The 25670-nt window shown below is 40.7% G+C and overlaps 1 protein-coding gene across 6 annotated transcripts in view; it reads right to left on the minus strand.

Annotated features, from left to right (window-relative positions):
- Positions 1 to 9611: 9611 nt before the first annotated feature.
- The window catches only part of OPHN1 (oligophrenin 1), a 534987-nt gene continuing 518928 nt past the window's right edge, over positions 9612 to 25670 (minus strand). For 4 of the 6 annotated variants that reach the window (XM_088833845.1, XM_088833839.1, XM_055438105.2 and 1 more), the window contains one exon: positions 12895 to 25056. The gene's annotated coding sequence lies outside the window, so the exon portion shown is untranslated. Of the gene's footprint in view, positions 11451 to 12894; positions 25057 to 25670 lie in introns of those variants that run through there. The other 2 variants (XM_088833841.1, XM_088833840.1) reach the window with 2 other exon arrangements.

A 25670-nucleotide genomic window follows, 5' to 3' on the forward strand; every position in this document is an offset into this window, starting at 1 on the left:
GGCGAATGGATAAGAAAGCTGTGGTGGAGATTACTCAGCAATTAAAAAGAATGCATTTGAACCAGTTCTAATGAGATGGATGAAACTGGAGCCTATTATACAGAGTGAAGTAAGCCAGAAAGAAAGACAACTTCCTTTTAAAAGTCCCTTTAGTACTTAACTTTCTCTAACAACACTAATCCAAACCTTCAGTCTTATAAAAATTAAACTTTGACTTCATGTCAGCAAAATGTGGTGGTCATTATAATCCTACCAGCAAGGCCTAGTCAATCAGAAATAGGCTTATATATTATGGGGGTATCTTGACTATGATAACCATTTTGTTCTCTTCAGAGGCACTTCAGTTTGCTTTAAATAAATGATTTTATTCCACTCAAAGTATCTGTGTATTTCAAGGAACAAAAATTCATCACCTCTGTGGTAATAAATTATATTTATGCTCTTAATACAAACTGTGCTCTACTAGGATACTATTTCTTATATAGATAGCAGGCTTATACCTGTCTACAGCACTCTAACATAACTCTTGTTAGAGATTTCCAGATATTTCAGAATATCAGCCCTCCTATTCATACTGTTCATACTGGGGTTATCGAGCCAAGAATACTGCAGTGGTTTGTCATTCCATTCTCCAGTGGATGACGTTTTGTCAGAACTCTCCACCATGACCCAACTGTCTTGCGTGGCCCTGCATAACATGCCTCATAGCTTCACTGAATTACACAAGATTGTGGTCCATGTGTTAATTTTCTTTAGCTTTCTGTGATAGTGTTTTTCATTCTGGAGGCTGTGGGATAAAACAAGGGAATTCCAGAAAAATATCTACTTCTACTTTACTGACTGTGCTAAAACCTTTCACTGTGTGGATTGCAATAAACTGTGGAAGATTCTTAAAGAGATTGGAATACAAGACCACCTTACCTGTCTACTGAGAAACCTGTATGTGGGTCAATAAGCAACAGTTAGAACTGGACATAGAACAATGGACTGGTTCAAAATTGGGAAAGAAGTACTTTAAGGCTATACATCATCATCCTGGTTATTTAACCTATATGCAGAGTACATCATGTGAAATGCCAGGCTGGATGAATCACAAATTGGAATCAAGATTACCAGGAGAAATATTAACAAACCCAGATTTGTAGATGATACCAGAAAGCAAACAACAACAACAACAAAACTAAAAAGCCTCTTGATGAGGGTGAAAGAGGAGAATGAAGAAGCTGGCTTAACACTCAACATTCACAAAACTAAGATAATGGAATCTGGCCCCATCACTTCATGGCAAATAGATGGGGAAAAGGTGGAAATCACTAGGCAGATTTTATTTTTGGGGGCTCCAAAATTACTGCAGACAGTGACTGTAACTATGAAATTAAAAGATGCTTGCTCCTTGGAAGAAAAGCTATGACAAACCTAGACAGAAAAGTTAAAAATAGAGACATCACTTTACTTTGACTAAAGTTCCATACAGTCAAAGCTATGGTTTTTCCAGTAGTCATATATGAATGTGAGAGTTGGACCATAAAAAAAGGCTGAGTACCAAAGCGTTGATGCTTTTTAAATGTGGTGCTGGAGAAGTTGCTTTAGAGTCCCTTGGAATGCAAGATCAAACCAGTCAATCCTTAACGAATCAACCCTGAATATTCATTGAAAGGATTGATGCTGAAGTTGAAGCTCCAATACTTTGGCCACCTCATGTGTAGAGCCAACTCATTGGAAAAGACTCTGATGCTGGGAAAGACTGAGGGCAGGAGGAGAAGTGGGTGACAGAGGATGAGATGTTTGGATGCCATCATCAACTCAATGTATATGAGTTTGAGCAAATTCTGGGATATAGTGAAGGACAGAGGAGCCTGGTGTGCTTCAGTCCAAGGAACTCCAATGAATCAGACATGACTTAGTGATTGAACAACAACAACAACTGATGCACTTGGGTGGTGAGTGAGAGAAAGGAGCCACTAAAATTATGCCCAGTTATCTTTGACATGAGCAATTGTATTAATAGATGGAGCTTGCTATTTATAAATAGAAGGAAGAACATATTTAGACTGAGATAGGAAATAAATCAAGTGCTTGGTTTTAAACATATTTATTTTGAGATGCCAGAGTCTTTCAGATGGAGATGTTAAATGGGTAGTTGGATTAGTAAATCTGGAGCTCAGAATATATGTATGGGCTGAAGAGAGAGATTTCAAATTTTTTGACAAAAAGATGCCATTTAAAGCCATGAGCATGGATGAATCTCCAGGGAAGTACATGTATAGAAGAGACGGAAAGGGCTTAAGACTGATCTGTAAGGAAAGTCCACTAATAACCAAAAGAGGAGATGAAGAACAAATAGTCAGGAGGCAGAAGGAGAACTAAGATATTGTCCTGGGAAGAATTTCAATGAGTAAAGACTGGACACTGGTGTCAAATGTAACAGAAAGGAAAAATAGAATCAGCACTGAAAAGTGTTATTGGTTTTAATGTCACTGAGGTACTTGGTGACCTTGGCAAGAGCAGTTTTTGTTAAGTGGTAGGAAGGGAAGCCAGATTGTAGTGGGTTGAGGTGTGAGAGAAGTTAAGGAATTTGAGACTTTGAGAATAATCAAGTCTCTCAAAAGCCTTCCCTAGTGGCTCAGACTGTAAAAGCGTCTGCCTACAACGTAGGAGACCCGGGTTCCATCTCTGGGTCGGGAAGATCTTCTGGAGTAGGAAATGGCCACCCACTCCAGTATTCTTGCCTGGAAAATCCCATGGACGGAGGAGCCTGGTAGGCTACAGTCGATGGGGTCGCAAAGGGGTGGACAAGACTGAGCGACTTCACTTTCACTTCTTTTCAAAAGCCTTGGTTGGCTATGTACAGAACAATAGAGCAGGAACTGGAAGTGGCTAGAGAGAGAAGAGGATGGATGGGAAGGAAATATTGGTTGAGGGAGAATATTTTTTAAGATAGAAGATATTTGAGTATGTTTATAGGACTTCAGCAGAGAAGGCAATGGCAAGCCACTCCAGTACTCTTGCCTAGAAAATCCCATGGATGGAGGAGCCTGGTAGGCTGCAGTCTGTGGGGTTGCTATGGGTCAGACACGGCTGAGCGACTTCACTTTCACTTTTCACTTTCACACATTGGAGAAGGAAATGGCAATCCACTCCAGTGTTCTTGCCTGGAGAATCCCAGGGGTGGGGGAGCCTGGTGGGCTTCCGTCTATGGGGTCACACAGAGTCGGACACAACTGAAGTGACTTAGCAGCAGCAGCATAGGACTTCAGAGAAGTGGTCAGTTTAGAGGGAGCTACTGAAAATATAACAGAAGGAACACAGTCACACTGATTCAATATTTAAATTTTTTTTGCATTAATACCTGCCTCCCCATTCATATTGAGATTGCCTTAGTTAAAGTTCTTATAATTTCTCACTTGTATTATCTAACTGGTCTTCTTGTTTCCAATAATCCATTCTTTCAAAACACCTCTCTATAAGGAGTTCTCAGAGAAGAGAACTGTGGTCTCATGGAGGTCCCTGAAATAATTTTAGGGTGTCCATTCTTCTCTGGTGGCTCAGTTGATGAAGGATCTGCCTGAAATGTAGGAGACCCAGGTTCAATCTCTGGGTCGAGAATATTCCCGGGAGAAGGGAATGGCAACCCACTCCAGTATTCTTGCCTAGAGAATTCCATGGACAGAAGAGCCTGGCAGGTTACTGTCCATGGGGTCAAAAAGAGTAGGACATGATTGAGCGACTTACACTTTCACTTTGAGGTCAAAACTATTTTCATAATGATACTAAGTTTTTAGTATTTTGTATTAAAGTCATTTGCCTTTTTCATTGTGTGGATATTTGCATGGCTGGCACCTTAGCATGCATACAAATTTTGTAAAACTAAATGGTCACTAGATTCTTCACAACGACTAACTCCCAGAAAAAATAAGACATTTTCACTTTTAAAATGTCCTTGATTAAGCAGCAAAAATATTAATTTTATTAAATCTCAATCCTAGAGTATGTAACTTTCTATTATTCTATGTGACAAAATGGAAATTAATCATAAAACATCTCTGCTGTACAAAAAAGTATGATGGCTGTCTCAGAGAAAGCACTTGTGAGTAGTGGGCTGAACTGGTTGTTGTTTTCATAGAACATCATTTTTAATTGACAGAGCAACTGAGAGATAAACTATGCTTATTCAGACTTGGGTATTTGGCAGATATTTTCTTTAAAATGAATGATGTGAACTTGTCACTTTAGGGAAAACAAGTGACAATATTTATTGTCAATGATGATATCTGAGTTTTCAAGTAAAAATTGGAATTTTAGAAAAAATTTATCTTCCACTATGAGCTTGAGAGCTTCCCACAACATTTTTTTTATAAGATCAATGGTATTGTTAACAGTCTTTTAAAATTAGTGTATAATGAAATGTACATGCAGGATTTGTGTTATTAAGTGTACTAAAAGTTTTCCAAATGACCAAGGCATGGTGCTCCAAAATCATTCCTGGGTAAATGATTCATTCAAAGTACAACATAGATCAATGGATTGTAATGTCATAGAATATGCAAAATTCATTAAGATAGCTTTTGGATCCACGTTGTAACTAAAGTTTAAAAAACTATACTTGTAGAATTTTGGTGTAGTATTTTGACAGTCTACAGTCCATAGGGTCGCAAAGAATTGGACACAACTGAACATTTATGCACAAAGATTATCCACACACCTGAGTGAGGCTAGATTTTCTTTATTTCCTTCAAATAAAATGACATCATAATAGACTGAATGCAGAAACAGCCACTAGATTCTGGCTGTCTTCTACTAAACCATAGAGAAAGAGTTTTAGGGAAAATCTAAAATGATGCCATTCTTCTCACTATGTTTTATTTTTGGAAAATATATGAAGCTTTTGCACAGCAAAGGAAACCATAAACAAAACAAAAAGACAACCCTCAGAATGGGAGAAAATATTTGTAAATGAAGCAACTGACAAGGGATTAATCTCTAAAATATAAAAATAGCTCATGTAGCTCAATATGAAAAAAAAACAATAAATAACCAAATCAAAAATGGGCAGAAGATTTAAACAGACATTTCTCCAAAGAAGACATACAGATGACCAAAAAGCACATGAAAAGTTGCTCAACATCATTAATTATTAGAGAAATGCAAGTCAAAACTATAATGAGGTATCATCTCACACCTGGCAGAGTGGCTATCATCAAAAAATCTACCAACTATAAATGTTTGAGAGGGAGTGGAGAAAAGGAACTCTTCCTATTAATATATTGTTGGTAGGAATGCAGAGAATATTATGGAGGTTCCTTTAAAAGCTAACAATACAGCGGCCATATGAGCCAGCAATCCCACTCCTGGGCATAAACCAGAAAAAACCGTAATTCAAAAAGATACATACCCTGAAATTTATCGGAAATGTATACTTGTCTGATAGTCCTTTCTATGAATCTTCTTTTTTTTTTATCAATAAAGCTTACAACAATTTAGTAAATTATATTTTTAAGTAGATTAAAAAAAAAGATACATGCACCCCAATGTTCACTGAATCACTATTTACAATAGCCAAGACATGGAAGCAACCTAAATGTGCATTAAACAGAGGAATGGATAAAGAAGATGTGGCACATATATACAGTGGAATACTACTCAGCCATTTAAAATAATGAAATAATACCATTTACAGCAACATGGGTGGACTTAGAGATTGTCATACTGAGTGAAGTAAAACAAATATCATAGGATATCAGTTACATGCAGAATCTTAAAAAATGGTACAAATCAACTTGTTTATAAAACAGAAGTAGAGTTACAGATGTTGAAAACAAACTTATAGTTACCAGGAGGTAAGAGAAGGACAGATAAATTGGGGTGTTGGGATTGACATATACACACTACTATACATAAAATACTAATAAGAACCTGCTGTATAGCACAGAGAACTCTCTACTCAATACTCAGTAATGGCCTATATGGGAAAAGAATCTGTAAAAGAGTGGATATATGTATCTGCATAACAGAGTCACTTTGCTGTACACATGAAACTAACACGACATTGTCAATCAACTATATTTCAATAAAATTTTTTAAAATGAAACAAGAAAATATATTTTTAAATAAAAATATGTTAATATACACTGGTTTAACATTGTTTTTATTGGAGTATAATTGTATTATTATTTTTTCAATGAAGCAATAAAACTTTTAAATTTTCCAGTTTTAATTTGCAATATGGTAAACATTATTAGATATCAACCACAACATCAAAGCCTCTTTGAAGTTCTCAGTAATTTTTAAGAGTATAAGTGTGATACTGAGATCAAAACATTTCAGAACAATTCCCCTATACTACCCATGTCATCTACCTGGTTCTTAAGCTTTAATGGCCTTCAAGAACTCAAGGCCCCTTATAGACAGGTTTAAATCTTCCTTTTATGTCTCATTTCGTGTCACTTACCTCCATGCAGTGCTTTCCACACATCAGTTGCATCTGTATCAGGTAACTTGTTAGTCCTTCCATTTTCCATTCTCATTCTTACCTCCATGCCTAGGATATCTAGCCAATTCGAACATCATATTTCTCTGGGTCCCCCTTCCTTTTTTGGCAGATTTATCGATCTCTTCTTACTTTCTCCAATGTACTTTATGAGTACGATGTACTTACTTACTCCAATGTTCTTACTTTCTCCAATGTACATAACTGTCTTTTACCTCATTTTTGAAAATAACAAAACTGAAATCCATAGAAAAGAAGGAGACATCTAAGTTCCACAGCAAGTGAGTGGTAGAGCTAGAGCCTAAATTCCCACCATTCTTTTCATACTTCTCTTCATGGAAGCTGCTACAGAGAGCAAAAAGTATTGAAGGCTCTGGAGAGAAGGAAAATTAAGTTAAGCTTTAAAAAATTCTGTGTTGGAACATTCTTAAAGGAAGTTACCCTTGACTTTGGCCTGGTCTAAGAGCAATCAATCTTTAACCATGTTGACACAGATGAAAATCAACTCATAGGACATATTCTTACCCGTTTTAGCTTCTTCAGTTCCATCCACACCATCCAGTCATTATCTTTAAATGAAATGTCTGAGTGGCCCGCAGGCACTCAGGAGGACATCTGAAAAATACTGCTCCCATCTGAAGAAGATTAATTGAACTAATGTTCTGTTACCACTGCCTGTTACACACACTGCCCTTATTTGGCTCCCTAGGCCTGGATAAAAAACACTAGGAGAGGCCTGTGTGTGTGCATGCTCAGTAGCTTCAGTCATGTCCGACTCTTTGAGACTCTACGGACTGTAGCCTGCTAGACTCCTCTGTCTGTAGGATTCTCCAGGCAAGAATACTGAAGTGGGTTGCCATGCCCTTCTCCAGGAGGTGAAGCTTAAAACAATATTTTGAATTTGGTGAAAAAGGTAATTGCCTGTTTCAGAGAACTTTGCTTTTCCCATAATTTTTCAAATGGCATACTGGGAATATTCTCTTTGGATAAAATTTGTTTTAAAAGCTTTTGTTTACTGTCAAGATATAGTTTCTGTGAGGCTTCCAAATGAAGCTAGCTCTAAAGAATGCTTCTTGTTCTATAGCACCTGGCTAGTTAGGAAAGGCTGCCCCAGGGACCCTGCTTATTTAACTTAAATGCAGAGTATGTCATGAGGAACGCTGGGCTGGAAGAAGCACAAGCTGGAATCAAGATTGCTGGGAGAAATATCAGTAACTTCAGATATGCAGATGACACCACCCTTATGGCAGAAAGTGAAGAGGAACTAAAAAGCCTCTTGATGAAAGTGAAAGAGGAGAGTGAAAAGGTTGGCTTGAAGCTCAACATTCAGAAAACAAAGATCATGGCATCTGGTCCCATCACTTCATGGAAAATAGATGGGGAAACAGTGGAAACAGTGTCAGACTTTATTTTTTTGGGTTCCAAAATCACTGCAGATGCTGACTGCAGCCATGAAATTAAAAGACGCTTACTCCTTGGAAGGAATGTTATGACCAACCTAGATAGCATATTAAAAAGCAGAGACATTACTTTGCCAACCAAGGTCCGCCTAGTCAAGGCTATAGTTTGTCCCGTGGTCATGTATGGATGTGAGTGTTGGACTGTGAAGAAAGCTGATCGCTGAAGAGTTGAGGCTTTTGAACTGTGGTGCTGGAGAAGACTCTTGAGAGTCCCTTGGACTGCAAGGAGATCCAACCAGTCCATTCTAAAGGAGATCAGTCCTGGGTGTTCATTGGAAGGACTGATGCTAAAGCTGAAACTGCAATACTTTGGCCACCTCATGCGACGAGTTGACTCACTGGAAAAGAGTCTGATGGTAGGAGGGATTGGGGGTGGGAGGAGACGGGGACGACAGAGGATGAGGTGGCTGGATGGCATCACCGGCTCGATGGACATGAGTTTGAGTGAACTCCGGGAGTTGGTGATGGACAGGGAGGCCTGGCGTGCTGTGATTCATGGGTTTGCAAAGAGTCGGAGATGACTGAGCGACTGAACTGACTGACTGACCCCAGGGACAGAGGTCTAAAGGATGTTAATGAAAATTAATTTGGTGTCTGGATGTCTTGAAGACATTGTCCTATGGTAAAGCGTCTAGGGTGGAGTTGATTCGGTCAATTTAACCCATTTAATTTGGGTACATTTGAGCCATACCTTGTGCAAAGAGCTTGAAATACAGAGTTGAATAAAACTAATCTCATACCCCTGAAAAGTTTATATTCTCTCCAGGAAATCAGGCAAAAATACATAGTATACATAGTACAATACACAGTATTATCAGCAGTAAAATCAGTATGATTGGAGAAGGAGTGACTACAATGAAATGGAAAAGGCTTTTTTTCAATACTGAAATGAAAGTAAAAGTGGCTCAGCCATGTCCAACTCTTTGTGACCCCACAGACTATACAGTCCATGGAATTCTCCAGGCCAGAATACTGGAGTGGGTAATCTTTCCCTTCTCCAGGGGATTTTCCCAACCCAGAGATCAAACCCAGGTCTACAGTATTGCAGGCAGATTCTTTACCAGTTGAGCGACAAGGGAAGCCCAAGAATACAGGAGTGGGTAGCCTATCCCTTCTCCAGGGGATCTTCCTGACCCATCGAACTGGGGTCTCCTGCCTTGCAGGCAGATTTTTTACCAACTGAGCTATCAGGGAAAGACTAATGAAATAAAGCCCATTATATATTTATAATCAAATGGAGGAGTGACTATAATGAAATGAAGAAAGTGAGCAGGACCTTAAGCTGAACAGGTATTCACTGGTTCACAAAATATCATTACAGTTTTAGGGAACCAAATATGAAAGGCATGGAGATAGGAAAGCTGAGCTTCAGTTCAATTCAGTTCAGGTCAGTCGCTCAGTCGTGTCCGACTCTTTATGACCCAATAAATCACAGCACGCCAGGCCTCCCTGTCCATCACCAACTCCCAGAGTTCACTCAAACTCATGCCCATCGAGTCGGTGATGCCATCCAGCCATCTCATTCTCTGTCGTCCCCGTCTCCTCCCACCCCCAATCCCTCCTAGCATCAGACTCTCTTCCAGTGAGTCAACTCATCGCATGAGGTGGCCAAAGTATTGGAGCTTCAGCTTTAGCATCAGCTTACTTAATAGCTATTCTTTGGCTGTCATCTGCCACCTCCAGATCCATTCTCTGCCATTATCTTCCCTCCTCTGTGTTCCAAGAGGCTAATCTTGTGATTGTATTAACTTGTCTGATGGCTTCTGGCTGGGTTTGGCTAACGAGAGGTACTGACAAGTCAAGAGTGGGAGGAGAAGAGGTCTTGCTATTTCTTCCTCACTACTTTACTGCTCTAGTTCTCATTTCTGACACTGTCTGGAATTTTCCCTGATTATAGTTCTTACTAGGAATTTCTTCACAGCTCCAGCTCTCTCTAGGTGCTGGTAACACTTTCCCATTTATTTATTCCTCCAGTTCAAAGGTGTAATGGCTTTCTGACATTCCTAGACCTTGAATGCTTTACCATGTCTTGTTGATACTACTAACCCTGCCCACAGTTTTGAAAGTTATCAATTTAATTCCTGCAGGACCATTGCAAATGTAATTGAGAACATTCACCGTTCCATTTTTCACAGAATTTAAAGTGTGTGACTGGGGAGAACAGAAAGAAGATGAGGCTGAGTCTACATGGCAGAGTCTTGTATGACATGAAAGATTTTGTGAGTAGGTCATGAAGAGCCTTTATGAAGCAACTTTGTTCTCAGTTGGGAACTGCTGAGGTTTGTTGATTTGTTACACAGATGAGGCCAAAATTAAGATCTACAATTTACTGAATATTTTATGTGTGACAGACATTTTATCTTCATTATCTCATCGAATCTTCACAACTCTTAAAGGTGAACACTTATTGATTTCAATTTTACAAGTGAAAAAACTAAGTCTCAGAAAAGAGAAATAACTTGCCTACTAGATTGCTAATGAATAGAAAAGGAAGATTTGAACCTGTGCCTGCTTAAGTCTAGCATTTGGGTGCTTCACTAGACAAAGTTGGATGATAAATTAGTCTATATGACCTTTAGAGTGTCTTTCAGCCCTACAACTTCATACTCCATGGGGTAAGAAAGGTATCTCCACCTAAGTTCATTGGCCCATCCATTAACTAAAGGTGCTGGTGGTACCTTGCATGGTACATGCAGGAGTATGAATGAGACTTCTTGGTCGGGCACAATGCCTTCATTTCCTGCAAATGTCTCTCTGCTGGCCATGTCTTCCCCATGTCTGTGAAGAAACAGAACCATATAGCTAAATAATTCTGATAGACTTCTGTCTTTAGAAATGTCAGTTATATCACCTCTTCTGGTGGAAATATAGCACTCCAGCAGAAGTGAATGCCACCTATAGTGCCAATCAGTGTTTGCTTAGTTTAACTCTGGCACAGTCTAAGTTGATGTGGCTATCGAGTTTGGATATTAAATCAGTTTAGCAACAAGTCTTAGGAAAATGAAAAGAAGAATCAATTTAGAATACCTACTCTGGGCTGAACACTTTCCATTTATTCCTTACTACAACCCTGAGAGGCATGTGCCATTATCCTCATGTTACAGGTGAGGAAACTAAGGCTTAGGGGAAATGATTTGCCAGGGTGTAAAGTAGCTAACAAGTTTCAGAATAAGCATTGGAATTCAGATGCTACTTTACTTCTAAAGCCAATATTTTTCCTACTGTATCGCATGAGCAGTACAATGTACTGGTTAAAACCTCGGAATTGAAAACTTGGCTTTGAATCTTGGTTCCTCCATTTCTTAGCTATATGACCATGAGCAAGTCATGTATAACATTTCTGTGTCTCAATAGTATCTACCTCATATCATTGTTTTAGGATTAAATGCATTAATATTTGTAAAGCACTGAGAAGAATATCTGACAGAGTCAATGTCATATATTTTTACAACATATAGCCATTTCTATTCCTTTAAAATCTCTTGATTCTTCCATTCTTGGGCCTGGAGAAGAAAAGAAAAGAACAAGATCAGGAGGCAGAATCTCCCAGAAGGAAATCAGCTTTTCTCCTAAACCTGGAGAAAGGCTAAGGCTAATGGCTGAACTAGAGAGACCCAATCTGCAAAGCTTGAGAGAAAGTATGTGGTTTCTCTGTCTTGTGAATTTTTGTGCCCACTCTCCCTTGTTCCCTCACTGCAGCTTGATGTTGCTTAGCTAGCTCTCTCTGACCTCCATTTTACCTTCATATCTGGAAATGGCTGCTGATCTGATAGCAAGAATGGAGATAGTCATCTGGAGGATTGGAACTTTGACTATAGATTATGAAAGCAGGGCTTGAGAATCATAACACTATCTGGCTCAAAAACCTCCCAGAAACTTACATATGTTTCAGATTCCTTCACACTAGAGTCAAGTTAGCAAGGTAAGAGGAAAGTTCCATGGCCATAACTTCTTGACCCAGAACTGATAAAGATATATATCATTCTCTAGATGTGTATATGTCTATGGATACCTTAGGGTTTCCTGGAAATCTGGGGTTGGAAGGGAGGAAAGTATGATCTCCACTTACCACTGAAAACCCTTCTGTGAGTGGGGTAAAGCTGATGATCACTAAGGAGACTCTCACTGCCCTGTACAGGTATGATTTCCATCATTATGGTCTGGGTATTAGTTATTACCCTTTGCTCAGTCAAGGACCATGCACTCCTGAATATGATTTGTGGAGCTTCTTTATTCTCTAAGGCTGCCAGCAACCTAATGCTTCTGACTGATTGAATGCACACCTAAATGCCCAATAGTTACATTGCAAAAGGAGAAAAGTACTATTTCTTGTGTTAGACACACCTGGGGCAAATCCTAGGACCACCAATTAATATCTGTGTGATCTAAGGTAAGTTATTTAAACTTAGAGCTTCAGTTTTCTCACATCTAAAATTAAGATAATACTATCTTTCCCATGACTGTTGTGAGGTGTATATAAAAAAGTGCAAAAGTTTTAGCAGAGGACATTTCCCTCCCCCATGGCCCAGTTCTTTCTCTCAGCTCCCAATCAGCATCCTAAAACTTTCAGGGCTTTGAAAATGTAAATTAATTCTATAAATACAAAGACCATCCTTCCCACTAACCAAGCTCCATAATCCCTTCTCATTTAGAATTGCTTAGGCTATAATCTTTAGCACCAGTCCTTTCAATGAACACCCAGGATCGATCTCCTTTAGAATGGACCGGTTGGATCTCCTTGCAGTCCAAGGGACTCTCAAGAGTCTTCTCCAGCACCACAGTTCAAAAGCATCAATTCTTCAGCGATCAGCTTTCTTCACAGTCCAACTCTCACATTCATACATGACCACGGGAAAAACCATAACCTTGACTAAACTGCAATACTTTGGCCACCTCATGCGACGAGTTGACTCACTGGAAAAGACTCTGATGCTGGGAAAGGTTGGGGGCGGGAGGAGAAGGGGACGACAGAGAATGAGATGGCTGGATGGCATCACCGACTCTGTGGACATGAGTTTGAGTGAACTCCGGGATTTGGTGATGGACAGGGAGGCCTGGCGTGCTGTGATTCATGGGGTCGCGGAGAGTCGGACATGACTGAGCGACTTAACTGAACTGACTAGACGGACCTTTGTTGGCAAAGTAATGTCTCATGAGAATAGTTGACTCACTGGAAAAGACTCTGATGCTGGGAAGGATTGGGGGCGGGAAGAGAAGGGGACGACAGAGAATGAGATGGCTGGATGGCATCACCGACTCGATGGACATGAGTTTGAGTGAACTCCGGGAGTTGGTGATGGACAGGGAGGCCTGGCGTGCTGTGATTTATGGGCTCGTGAAGAGTCGGTCAAGACTGAGTGACTGAACTGAACTAAACTGAACTGAGGCTATAATCTGTAGAATGACGTCTAGGCCTTACATGGATCTGAGGCATACTCATTAATGCTTCAGTTAGCCCCATGATTATTTCACCTCCTTGGGGCTATTGAATGCAGTTGATATGGCCACATCTAGTGGTACCTCTCACATCTTAATCAGAGATTTATGTATTTGTTACAATTTTATGGCAGATGGTTATAAAGTATCTTGAGCAAGGGGTGCTTTGTCTAATTCACACAAAGTCTCCATATAGCTATAAGTGGTCCTTCACCTTTCCTATCACAGCTTGCTTCAGGTACTGGCCACAACCTTATTTACTCTTTCCTTGCTCCACCTCCAACATCACAGCAAAAGCAATAAAAAGTTCTTTCCAAAAACTGATTCAACACTAGGTACTGGAGTCTTCTGTGTTAGAGAATGTTTTAGTAATGAAAATATGCTTTGTATAGGCTTAGGAGTCCATTCCTATCTAGGCTTTTACCTTTTGCTCTCTATGAAACTTTGAACAAGTAACAATCTTTCTGTATTTCAAGTCTTTATAGGTAAAATGGAACTAAAATGAGGTGGTGAAAAGGCTAAAATAAAATATGCTTGACACACAATAAATGTTGAACAAGTTTATTTCCTTCCCTTGGTCCCAGGGGACACCCAGTTCCATTATGGGGCTTGTTTCAACTTCCCAGGCTCTGAATTCTAGAAGGACAAATTATGCAAAAGTTCTGGATCAGATTCTTATTAACTGTTCACTTGTGGTCAGGATTAAGTCTGTTTTCCACTTTGTTGCAGTGGAACCAGTTTGGCTACTTAGCTGCCTATATTTCTTTCCCAGAGCTCTTCAAATTAATTGAAAGAATCTTTATACCCATATCGAAAGATATTTTGTGATGTCTTATTCATTTCAGGGAAAATAATGTGATTTCTTGCTGGATATGAATGTACCCTGGACAGCCAAGAGGCAAGATTGATTTCTAATTAAGTGTGAAATCAGCCGGCAGCAGGATAGTGCTTTTCTTCTATATCTCCTTCAAGACCTACCCACTTGCTCACTGAAGACATTTGAGGAAACACAATAAACACTACTGTAATGACAATAAGAGTGAAAATTCTAGAGAAACAGAGAGTAAGGAGTGTGGGAAAAACAGCTGCTCCCCAGAAGAGTATAAGGGGTCTTTATGAGGGTGGAGGTACCTAAGTCACATAACCAGGAGTTTAATGGCCATAGGAGGAAGAAGCCATAGGAATACTTCAGGAATGTTTCATATACCTGACTGTTGGAAACTGCACAGGGCAGAGTTGTGGGCCTGGATTATTGACATGAAACTCCTGCATAAGAGAATAGTATTTTGGGGAAATTGAACCATGCATGAGGACAAGTTCCACAAGATGATGGGGATCAGGGTGGCTAGGTATAGGGCCAATGAACATGACTGTTTCCAGACAATCATTTCATTATACTGAAGAATTCAAGAATTAAATGATAGATAGTTAACATTTGGGAAGATTTTGAATGGCAGAGCATGTTCCACTAGCCCTGAATAGGTATAGAGAAGAATCCATTCTTATATAGCAACTGAGGCAGCCACTGCTATCGTTGCTGCTACTAATACTACCACTGGTTAATATTAACTGAGCATTATTTAAGGGCCAACCATGGTTATTTTGATAAAGCAACTTGCCAATGGTGATTGAGGCATGAATACGGACAATAGTGTTTGAGTTCCTTTCAGGGGGTTTAGAAGCCAGGGCTAGCAAAGGAGACATGGAGAATAGAGGATCTCAACTTCTACTGAGTCCCTCTAGATCCCAAGCTCAGAAAGGAGACAGAATTCTGAGTATTAAGTGGTGGTAGCAAGGGTGGAGAAGAGGTGAGACAGGACTGAGGTTGCCATACCCTACCTACGTCACATCATGATAGCTCTGGAAATTACAGTAGAGTGGCACCTGCCAGCATCATGGTACCTAGATGGAAATAACTGAGGAAGTAGAAATAAGAGGAATAAATCCAGGGCTGACAATATGAGTGGAAGCTTAGTTCCCACAGTCTTGTCAAATGCTGAGAAATGTAAGGTATAGTGAAAGTCATTGTGTAGCCCTGTTCTCCAGAATCAGGAAAACTCTTTGTTGCAGTCTTAATTTCAGGCACTTTTTTGGGGCATGCTCAGGGCCTGGGTCTTCAAGAAATGGGCTTCATAGAGTTTCAGAGGACATGACACAACTTGAATGCACACCACACCAGGGAGGCCCATCTGTCTCATGGAGAATCAGTGGAAATATTACTCTGCAGAGGGTATTCCTGGGGCCACCCCATCTTTTTAAAGAAACTTAATTTATTTTAATTGGAGAATAATTACAATATTGTGATGGTTTTTGCCATACATCGACATGAATCAGCCATGGGTACACATATGTACCCCCATCCTGAAGCCTGCTCCCAACTCTCTTCCCACCCCATCCCTCTGGGTTGTCCCAGAGCACTGGTTTTGAGTGCCCTGCTTCATGCATGGAACTTGCAACTGGTCATCTATTTTACATATGGTAATATACATGTTTCAATGCTATTGTCTCAAATCATCCTACCATTGCTTTCTTCCACAGAGTTAAAAAGTCTATTCTTTATATCTTTGTCTCTTTTGCTGCCTTGCATGTAGTAATGGTCCATCTTTTTTTTAAAAAAAACATTAGTTTCTTTTTGCTGTACTGGGTATTTGTTGCTGCGAAGGTTTTTCCCTAGTTGTGGTGAGCAGGGACAACTCTCTAGTTGCAGTACACAGGCCTCTCATTGTGGTGGCCTCTCTTGTTGTGAAGCACAGGCTATAGTGAGTGCAGCCTTTAGTAGCTGTGGTGCATGGGCTCAGTAGTTATGGCTCCCAGGTTCTAGAGCACAGGCTCAGTAGTTGTGGTGCACAGGCCTAGTTGATCTGTGGCATGTATGATCTTCCCAGCTCAGGGATTGAACCCAAGTCTCCTTCATTTGTAGGTGGATTCTTTATCACTGAGCTACTAGGGAAGTTCCTGGGCCAACCCATCTAGACTTCACCTACCTGGACTGACACACTCCTTTCCTTCCAGCCTCTGAGAAAATGTTGGACACCTTCACTTTGCACTGCATTGGCCCCATTGTGTGCATGCATGCTCATTTGCTTCAGTTGTGTCCAACTCTTTTTGACCCCATGGTTCTGTAGCCTGCCAGGCTCCTCTGTCCACAGGATTCTCCAGGCAAGAATACTGGAGTGGGTTGCCATGCACTGCTCCAGTGATCTTCCTGGCCCAGGGATTGAACCCGCATCTACTGTGTTGCAGAAAGATTCTTTACTGCTGAGCCAATGGGAAAGCCCCCACTGATCCCATAAAACACAGCAAGTCTCTGACTCCTTCAGGATACTCCAGCTGTGCTGACTTGGGTTTTAAGAATGCCAGGGCTCTGAGGGCAAGCTTAGAGTGTCAAAGGTGGAAGAGACACTAATTTGACTTTTATGTCTCCTCTAGGAGAATTTCCCCAGCCTTGTAGAAGACACAAAGAATTAGTTAAGGGAATGGTCTCAGTTTGTGGGCTTCCCAGGTGGCCCTAATGGTAAAGAAACCACCTGCCACTGGAGGAGATGTAAGTGACGTGGGTTTGATCCCTGGGTTGGGAAGATTCCCTGGAGGAGGGCATGGCAACCCATTCTAGTACTCTTGCCTGGAGAATCCCATGGACAAAGGAGCGTGACAGGCTACAGTCCATAGGGTTGCATAGAGTCGGACATGAGTGAAGCAACTCAGCACACATGCACAAAGTCTGAATTTGAATCCTGAATTCACCTTTTCTGGCTGAGGGAATGTGAGCAAATTATGTAGCTATTCTGTGCTTCAGTTTGCTCACCTGTAAAATGAGGCTAATGCCAGTACTTACATCATAGGAATATTATCTGGACAAATTCAGTAAACTCATGCAAAGCACTAAGGCTCACATTTGGCATATAGCAAGATGGTGGCTTGGGGAAGGCAATGGCAAGCCACTCCAGTACTCTTGCCTAGAAAATCCCATGGATGAAGGAGCCTGGTAGGCTGCAGTCCATGGGGTCGCTACGAGTCTGACATGACTGAGCGACTTCACTTTCACCTTTCACTTTCACACATTGGAGAAGGAAATGGCAACCCACTCCAGTGTTCTTGCCTGGAGAATCCCAGGGACGGGGGAGCCTGGTGGTCTGCCGTCTATGGGGTCTCACAGAGTCGGACACGACTGAAGCGACTTAGCTGCAGCAGTAGCAGCAAGATGGTGGCTCACACAGTAATGAATCTGCCTACAATGCAGGAGACCTGCATTGGGTTAGGAAGATCCCTTGGAGAAGCGAATGATTCCCCACTCCAGTATTATTGCTTGAAGAATTCCATGGACAAAGGAGCCTGATGGGCTACTAAGTTTGTCATCGTTTGTTACAGCAGCAATAGAAAATTTATACAGTGGTTTTGTGCCTCACTTTGTACATGTCAAATGAGGGCTTAATACCTTGTCTTACCTACCTTATGGGTCTGAGAACAAAATGATGGACATAAGTGTGTTCTGCAGAGTTACAAGTTATAAAGTTGTTAGGATATTCTCCAGTAGGGAAAAAAAATGATCTGTTTTGAAACAACTGGATTAAAGCAATTAAAAGCTTAGAGCTCCTGACATTTCCCAGGAGAAGTGCTGAGGGTTTGGAGAGCTGCTTCTCTCCTAGAGAAGTAGTGCAGCATATGTGAAATCAGAAAACCGAGGTACAAGTCTATTTCCTATCTGTGTGACCTTGGGCAAGTTATGTTATCTCTCTGAGCCTCAATAAAGAAATGAGTGTGAACATGTGATGGAAGCAAAGTACTCAGATGGAAGGCATACTCATCCTTCCCAGTGTATGCCTTACTGCCGGAAGCAGAGATCTTGATCCTGGTAAACGAATCACCCAACGAAAGTAGAGTTGAAAGACCCTTGGGGTGGTGCACTTGTTTTCTGCCATTGGCTTTGGCATGTGACCTTAGATCAGTTCCTTATCCTCTCTGAGTCTGTTTCTCCATTTTAAGAGGTTAGATTATAACTAGTTGTTTTCAGCTAATGAGCATCAGAATCACCTGGAGAGATGCCAGCTGGACGATGAACAAGAGTCTTTGCTTTTTCACAAGTCTCTCCTGCCCCCAATAAACTACCTCCCCCCAAATCCCAGATTAGAGGAGTTTTATTGTGGCTCAGATGGTAAAGTGTTGGCCTACAATGTGGGAGACCCGGGTTCAATCCCTGGGTCAGGAAGTTCTCCTGGAGAAGGAAATGGCAACCCCCTCCAGTATTCTTGCCTGGAAAATTAGATGGATGGAGGAGCCCAGTAGGCTACAGTCCATGGGGTCGCAAAGAGTCGGACACGATTGAGCGACTTCACTTCACTTCACTTCATGCCGTATTCAGGATATAAGAGTTGATTTCCAAGTATGTGGTTTGAAGCAGCTGGTTCTCAAAGGAATACGGATGCCTTGGTTATACATTAATTAAAATGCTTGCCAATTACAAATTGGTTAACTAGAGTCATGCTCCTCCCAGTTTCTTGCAATTTCCATTAATGTAGCTTTGTCATGACTGTGGTATTTCCTCTCAGAATACTCCTTCTCATGTGAACTAAGATACTAATCTCTGGGCAGACAAAACCTGGTAGAATTGTCCATGCTTTCATTACAAGGTTGACTGTAGTTAAAATCCACAGCTGAGAATAACTGAATGTCAAAACTGAAAATACCTTTTGAGACTACCTGGTTTAAAGGCAGTCAATTTAGGGGAGACTTGCCCAGCATTACAGACAGGCAGTGAGGAGTGAGTCTGGACCCCCAGCACTCCTGAATGAACTCTTTACAATGCTCCGTGTTGCCTTTCTACTGCTTCTGATGCTCAGAGATTTGAAACTCAGGTAACTTTCAGTCTTAAGGTGGTTTCACTATTCTTTGAAGTAGAAAAACTTCATTTATGTTTCATCAAAGTATAAGACCATGTACAAAGCAATGTAAGAAGCAGCCAGGTATGGACACAATCTTTGTAAACATTTCCAACATACCAGATTGGTCTTATCTACCATTTTTGGTCTTTACCTCACCAAGATATCTCCTTCCTCAACCTACTTTGGCTTACAATCCGTGCTTCTCAAATTTTAATGTGCATAGTTATCTCCTGGATATCTTATTAAAATACAAATTCTGATTTCAGAAGTCTGGGAGGGGGCCCAGGAACCTGTAAACTCCCAGGTAATACTGATGCTGAATCTGATTATGGACCATATTTGGAGTAGCAAGACTTGCAGATGTTGTTAGTCTCATTTCTAAACATCATCTCCACTTACTGTCAGAATTCCTTTCACTTGGAGTAGTGTGCTATATTAGAAACAGGATTGCTCCTGTAGCTTCTAGTGCTGGGTTTTTAATCAATCCCTAACTGTATGACATTGGGCATATTATTTCTCATCTTCCTGAGGCTCAAGTTTTCTTATCTGTAGAATGGGGCTGTCACTTTCACACAGTGATGTTGTGAGGCCTTAAGGAATAACTGCACTTGGTGCAAAATAGACTGCAGATGGAGATCCCTAGGTATAAACAGATTTTGGGCCCTATATTTCCTTAGAATTACAGAAGACAACAGGAACGATGATTGGATCATTCATAATATACTCAAAGATTGTTTCCATGACAAACTGCAGATAGAGGCCATTAATCCTAGACAGTCTATACTTTATTAGAAGTCATGTGAATGTACTCCAGGATCTAATTCTTTTTCTCCTGATGTTACATATGTATTTCATAAAGGCATCTTTCTAGGATCTATTAATGTCCTTGGTATCAAATGATTATCTTCCTTATGAAAATGTAGGCTTTTCTTTATCAAAAACATCTCTTCAAGGTATCTTGCTTTTCTCTGCAATTTTTAAATGCTTCTGAAGCTTTTTCTGGGCTTGTAATGTGTCAAGGCCATTAGAGGCAGCTACATTAAACATAGTATCATTGAACTACATTCTCTCAAAAGCAACTTTTCTAGTCACAGAAGTACTTTTTCATTACTTTATTTATTCTAGTTATTACAGAATTAAAGAACTTCTTGAAAAGGGAAGGATTCTTTCACACAATAGCAAATTATTTTAGAAACAGTCTACATGACACCACTTATTACTCAACTTGGATGCTGAGTTTTGCCCCTCAGTGGCTGGACAATATCCCTCATTTTTTTTAAACAAAAAATTCAATAATATTTTTTATTCTAAATCATCTCTTAACTTTTGCTGTCACCACAGAAAACCCTTAATAGGGATTTGATCCCAAGGCATCAAGTATTGCAGAAGCACCAAGATCATTTCATCTTTTCAAACTACATGTGTGGATGTCACCAGTCTCAAGGTGACACTGCACATGCTAGAACTTTGGGGAAGTAACAGACATATAGACAGAAGTAACAGACATTTTTTTTCTTTGAAAAGCAGCTAAGCCAAGGATTTGACAACTACCAACAAAAAATAAATCCTTCGTGTCACAAGGTAAAGGTAAATGATCCTTTTTAAAACCTTAACAAATGGTCATACTGAATGGGAGGAGGAAACGTAACAGAAATCGCTTTCAGCCCAGTTTGTTCTTCCCCAGTAAATTGGACCTGAATTCCTTCCTTCCCCTCAAATGCTTGCCTTTTAATATTTTGTTAATCAGACAAGAGTCAGAGAGTCATATCAGCTCCAGTAATATGGCCTTTATATTACAAAAGGAAAACAATATGGGGTACAGAATCAGAGAGACCTGGATTAGAATAACAGTTGTTTACTTGTGTGACCTTGTGCCAGTTATTTTAGCCTGCTGGGCCATAAATCCTTTATCTGTAAGATGAGGAGAGTACCCACTTGTATGATTGTTGTAGGGACTAAAGGATATAATGTATATGAAACACCTAGCACTTAGTGAAGTGAAGTAGTGAAAGTCACTCAGTCGTGTCCGACTCTTGCGACCCCATGGACTGTAGCCTGCAAGGTTCCTCTGTCCATGGGATTCTCCAGGTAAGAATACTGGAGTGGGTTGCCATTTCCTTCTCCAGAGGTTAAGTCAGGTTTAAATCCCTTATGAGCTTACCGGTAGCATTTTGTTGATGCTGATCACCACAATTCTTTCTCTGAACTATCATACTACAATTCCCTGTAATTTTTTTTTTAAAGGAGGCGGGTGTTTAAAAATGGACTCATTTGTTGGTTTTTTAAGACAATTCCACATAATGTTACCAGTGGGCTAATGATGGAATTCAGCTTGCCACTCTCCTAGGCAACTCTTCAAAGCAAGCTGCTTTATAGAACTTTCCCAACTGTGTGAGAATTTTAGAGTTAACTAGCAACAAGCCTGAAAATTTGGTTACGTATATAAGTACAAAGCTGGTTCATCAAATCCCTGTTCTTAAGCACACCTAGTAGGTGCTTAATAAATGCTATCACTGTCAGCTCAAGATTCACAGTTCATCCATTGCCAGTTTCTCTAGCCTGCTGACTGAGGTATGCAGATAATTTCCTATAACACACTTCAATTATCACTCCCTTGCCATAGCCTCTTCTAAATGACTATCCATCAACTCCAGGTCAAGTCAATCTCATTTCACAGAAGTTTTTTCTCTTTAAATCAGAGAACAAAAGGGTAGATGCTGAGGTTCATTCTTTGTAATTCTTTGAGTATAGTCCAGGGCAGGAACAGAGCTAGCCAGTCACTGCTCTTGACTTCCACTCAGACTGGTGGTCCCAACTCTTTAGACCAGGTTCTTGATCTGTTTCCAAGGAAACACATATAAATCTCACAGCCACATTTTGGGACACATATTCCACTGGAACTGTGGTACCTTTCTCTGGTTCTCGGGCTTCCCTTGTGGCTCAGCTGGTAAAGAATCCGCTTGCAATGTGGGAGACCTGGGTTCAATCTCTGGATTGGGAAGATCCCTTGGAGAAGGGAAAGGCTACCCATTCTAGTATTCTGGCCTGGAGAATTCCGTGGACTGTACATTCCATGGGGTCTCAAAGAGTTGGACACAACTGAGTGACTTTCACTTTCTCTGGTTCTCAATAATCTCTCAATATTTGTGGTGGAATACAAATTGATTGTGGAATTTCCCCCCAAGGAAACCACAGTGAAACCATATCTCTAATATCTTCAAAAGTACTGAGGCTCGAATGGACACTACTTCTGTAGCTAAAATCTGCATACCTGCTTGGTTTAGTTAGTCATCTAATGGGACAGAGCAGAGAGTCCACAGTTCTGAGATTAGGGCTCAATGAGTACTTCCTGACTGAGTCCACCAGGCCTCATCGAGATTCTGTTTGGGAGTGAGTAGCAGGTAGAATGGTGGTCACTTGGCTTACTTGCTCCTGGTTTCTTAGCAACTTGGCCTTTGAGACTGGATAGAGCTGAGAGTTCAATATGGCCACTTGGGTACACCTTCATTCAAATTTCTACTAAATTACTTCCACGAAGGCTCTCAGTGTCTTTATGTCAGATAACATGTCACTAACTCATCAATAAGCCATATTTACAGTTAAATCTTGAAAGTAGCTATTGCCTTTCAGGAACACTGTTCCAAAGACATCTCAGAGTTGGTTAGTACATGTATGCATTCTCATCTCATCACCCCCTCACTCACCTCCTCTTTTTTCCATATCTATGCTTCTCGGTACTATAGTAAGTGCACTAGTGGGGCCTTGCTAGAAAAGTCCAATAGGAAAGTCCTTTCTCTCACACTGGACCACATTATATTGTGTTTGTCAAAAAGTTCATTTGGGTTTTTCTGTACCATCATATGGAAAAACCTGAATGAATTTTTGGCCAATCCAATAATTACACAGATCCTAAAGACAGGCTATCTTAAAACCTATCCTTAAATCAAGGCACCTGTGTGGAAACAAGTGGTGACACTTTTTCCAGAAGCTTCTCTTCAACAAATAGGAATCAGAAATGTCTACTTGTCAGATTTCTGACTCACTTCACTAATTAATTGTGTTTTAGTTCCTTTCTAATGATTGAAACATCAAATGAGGAAGACCAGGAGCTTAGTTCTGGAAGTCCCATTTGCTGGCAAGTATACGTGGCTCAAGAAAGAAGGTAAAAGTCAAACTCTCAAAATGGTGGCCCCTAAAGCTACCAAGGCAATGGCAAGCCACTCCAGTACTCTTGCCTGGAAAATCCCATGGACGGGGGAGCCTGGTGGGCTGCAGTCCATGGGGTCACTACTAGTCGGACATGACTGAGCGACTTCACTTTCACTTTTCACTTTGATGCATTGGAGAAGGAAATGACAACTCACTCCAGTGTTCTTGCCTGGTGGATCCCAGGGACGGGGGAGCCTGGTGGGCTGCCGTCTATGGGGCTGAACAGAGTTGGGCACGCTTGAAGGGACTTAGCAGCAGCAGCAGCAGCAGCAGCAGCAGCAGCAGCAAAGCTACCAATCATGAGGCCCTTTGCTTGATAAGCATGGTATAACTGAAAGAACCTTGAGTAGGGATATTGGATCTTGTTTAGGCACAGCTGCTAACTTGCTCTGCCTCAGTTTCCCCAATAGTAAACTAAGCAGTTTGACTAAATAATACCGAAAGGCTTTTCTAATCAATTATTTTAGGCATTGTAAAAAGAGTCTTTTGTCTCAAGGGCTGTGGTTCTTAATCTTTACTATGTCACAGGTCCAATCTGAAATTCACTAGAATGTTATGGACCATTTCCTCAGAAAAGGCACATTGTTGTGGAAGTCTGCATACCATTTCAGAGGCTTTATGAAGTTCCTGAGTCCATAGATACTGGGTTAAGAACTGTTTCTTTCAGGTGATAAAAGAGCTTATCTTCAAAAAGCAAACATGAAACAACAGTGACAACTACCTGACCTTTATCCATCTTAACAATTTTCCCCAGCATTTGATCCCAAAATGGAACTCCTACAGAACAAACACAGTCTGCCTTTAAAAATAAAAAGAAAGAACTGTTTTAAGCTTTTGTTTCTTTCTGATTGCTTGGAAAGGAAGCTGTTAGGACAAAGCAGGAAGAAGAATAATTCAAACAGATATAGGCTTTGACATGCAAAACATGCTTTGCAGATTTGTCCTAAGTGGCTGTATGCAAAAGCAGGAAGGCCACCTTCCTGAGTCCACATTGGAGGGATTACAGAGGCATTATTCATTCTGTCTGGCCCATAGGAGCAGATGCATTCTTGGCAATGTAGTACCATGCCAGAGCTCCAAACTGACACTACGGTCCATATCTTCAGTAAGAGAGACATGGTAAGAGCCTCTGAAGTCAGCAAACATTCCTACTCCTCTACTTCCAAGGTAAGCAATGGCCCCAACTCAAATAACTTTTAGTTCAGGGTAAGACTTCTAAGATCAATCTTTAGTCCCACTTTCAGAGATATATGGCCTTTTGAGGAGGCAGGAAGTTCAGAGAACAGTTGAAAACTGAGCTCCTCTCTTCGACTCAGGTCAGTGGACAGCTTGGTTTCTGCAGTCTGGTTTGAGGGAGTTCAGTCATTCACAGTCTTATAGGAGCTCAAGATAGACCTTCTAGGGGAATGAAGACAGAATACAAAGGAGAAACAAACTTGTGTATAGGACATGTGCCCCTTATTTTATAGCCTCCCAGAGCCTGAAGGTGCAGGGACAGGAAGAATCTGCTCTTCAGCACACAAGGGTTTGAAGAAGACCCTTCTAGAACCTGGAAAGGGTCCCCTGAGGCCAAGGATTTTACAACCTGAAAGGGAAAGAAGAGAGTAAGGAATTAGCTATGATTGGTTAAGCACTTAATAGCCACTGGGCAGTAGGACCTCTCATGGTAGGTAGCAAATCTGCTCAGCAACAGCAACTGGCTAAGAAAAAGCCCTTATAACTCAGATTCCATAGACCAGTCCCAATATGGGGCTGTAATCAGGGCTGGAAAACCTGTGCCTTTAGCTTGAACTCTAATCCTCAAAAAGTCTACAGGGTATATAGAAGCCTGATATCTCTGAGATTATCCCCCCCACCCCTTGCAGAATGGTCACTGCCTTTATGGCCCTAAAATAACTCCAGATTTCCTTTTACTGGGACTTTACCTTCATGAGAGCTGATAAGAAAAAGCTTATCTACCCACAGACCTCTGAGGACTGGCAGTGATAGGAAGAAAAGGAAGGCTGAGGATTACATGGAAAACTCTGCTCCAGAGACCTGGATCTTGTTTATGCATGTATTGGTTTATATCATGCCAACAATCTGATTGCCAATCAGAACTTCTAGGCAGAGAAAGAAATTTCCATGATCTCCATGGCTCTGATGATCTTAGTAAGTTACGTATCCCCTCTGAACCTCAGTTTCTTTATATGTTTAGTG

Source organism: Moschus berezovskii, chromosome X (assembly GCF_049115385.1).
Source record: "Moschus berezovskii isolate FMDL1 chromosome X, NW_MosBer_1.0, whole genome shotgun sequence".
NCBI lineage: Eukaryota > Metazoa > Chordata > Mammalia > Artiodactyla > Moschidae > Moschus > Moschus berezovskii.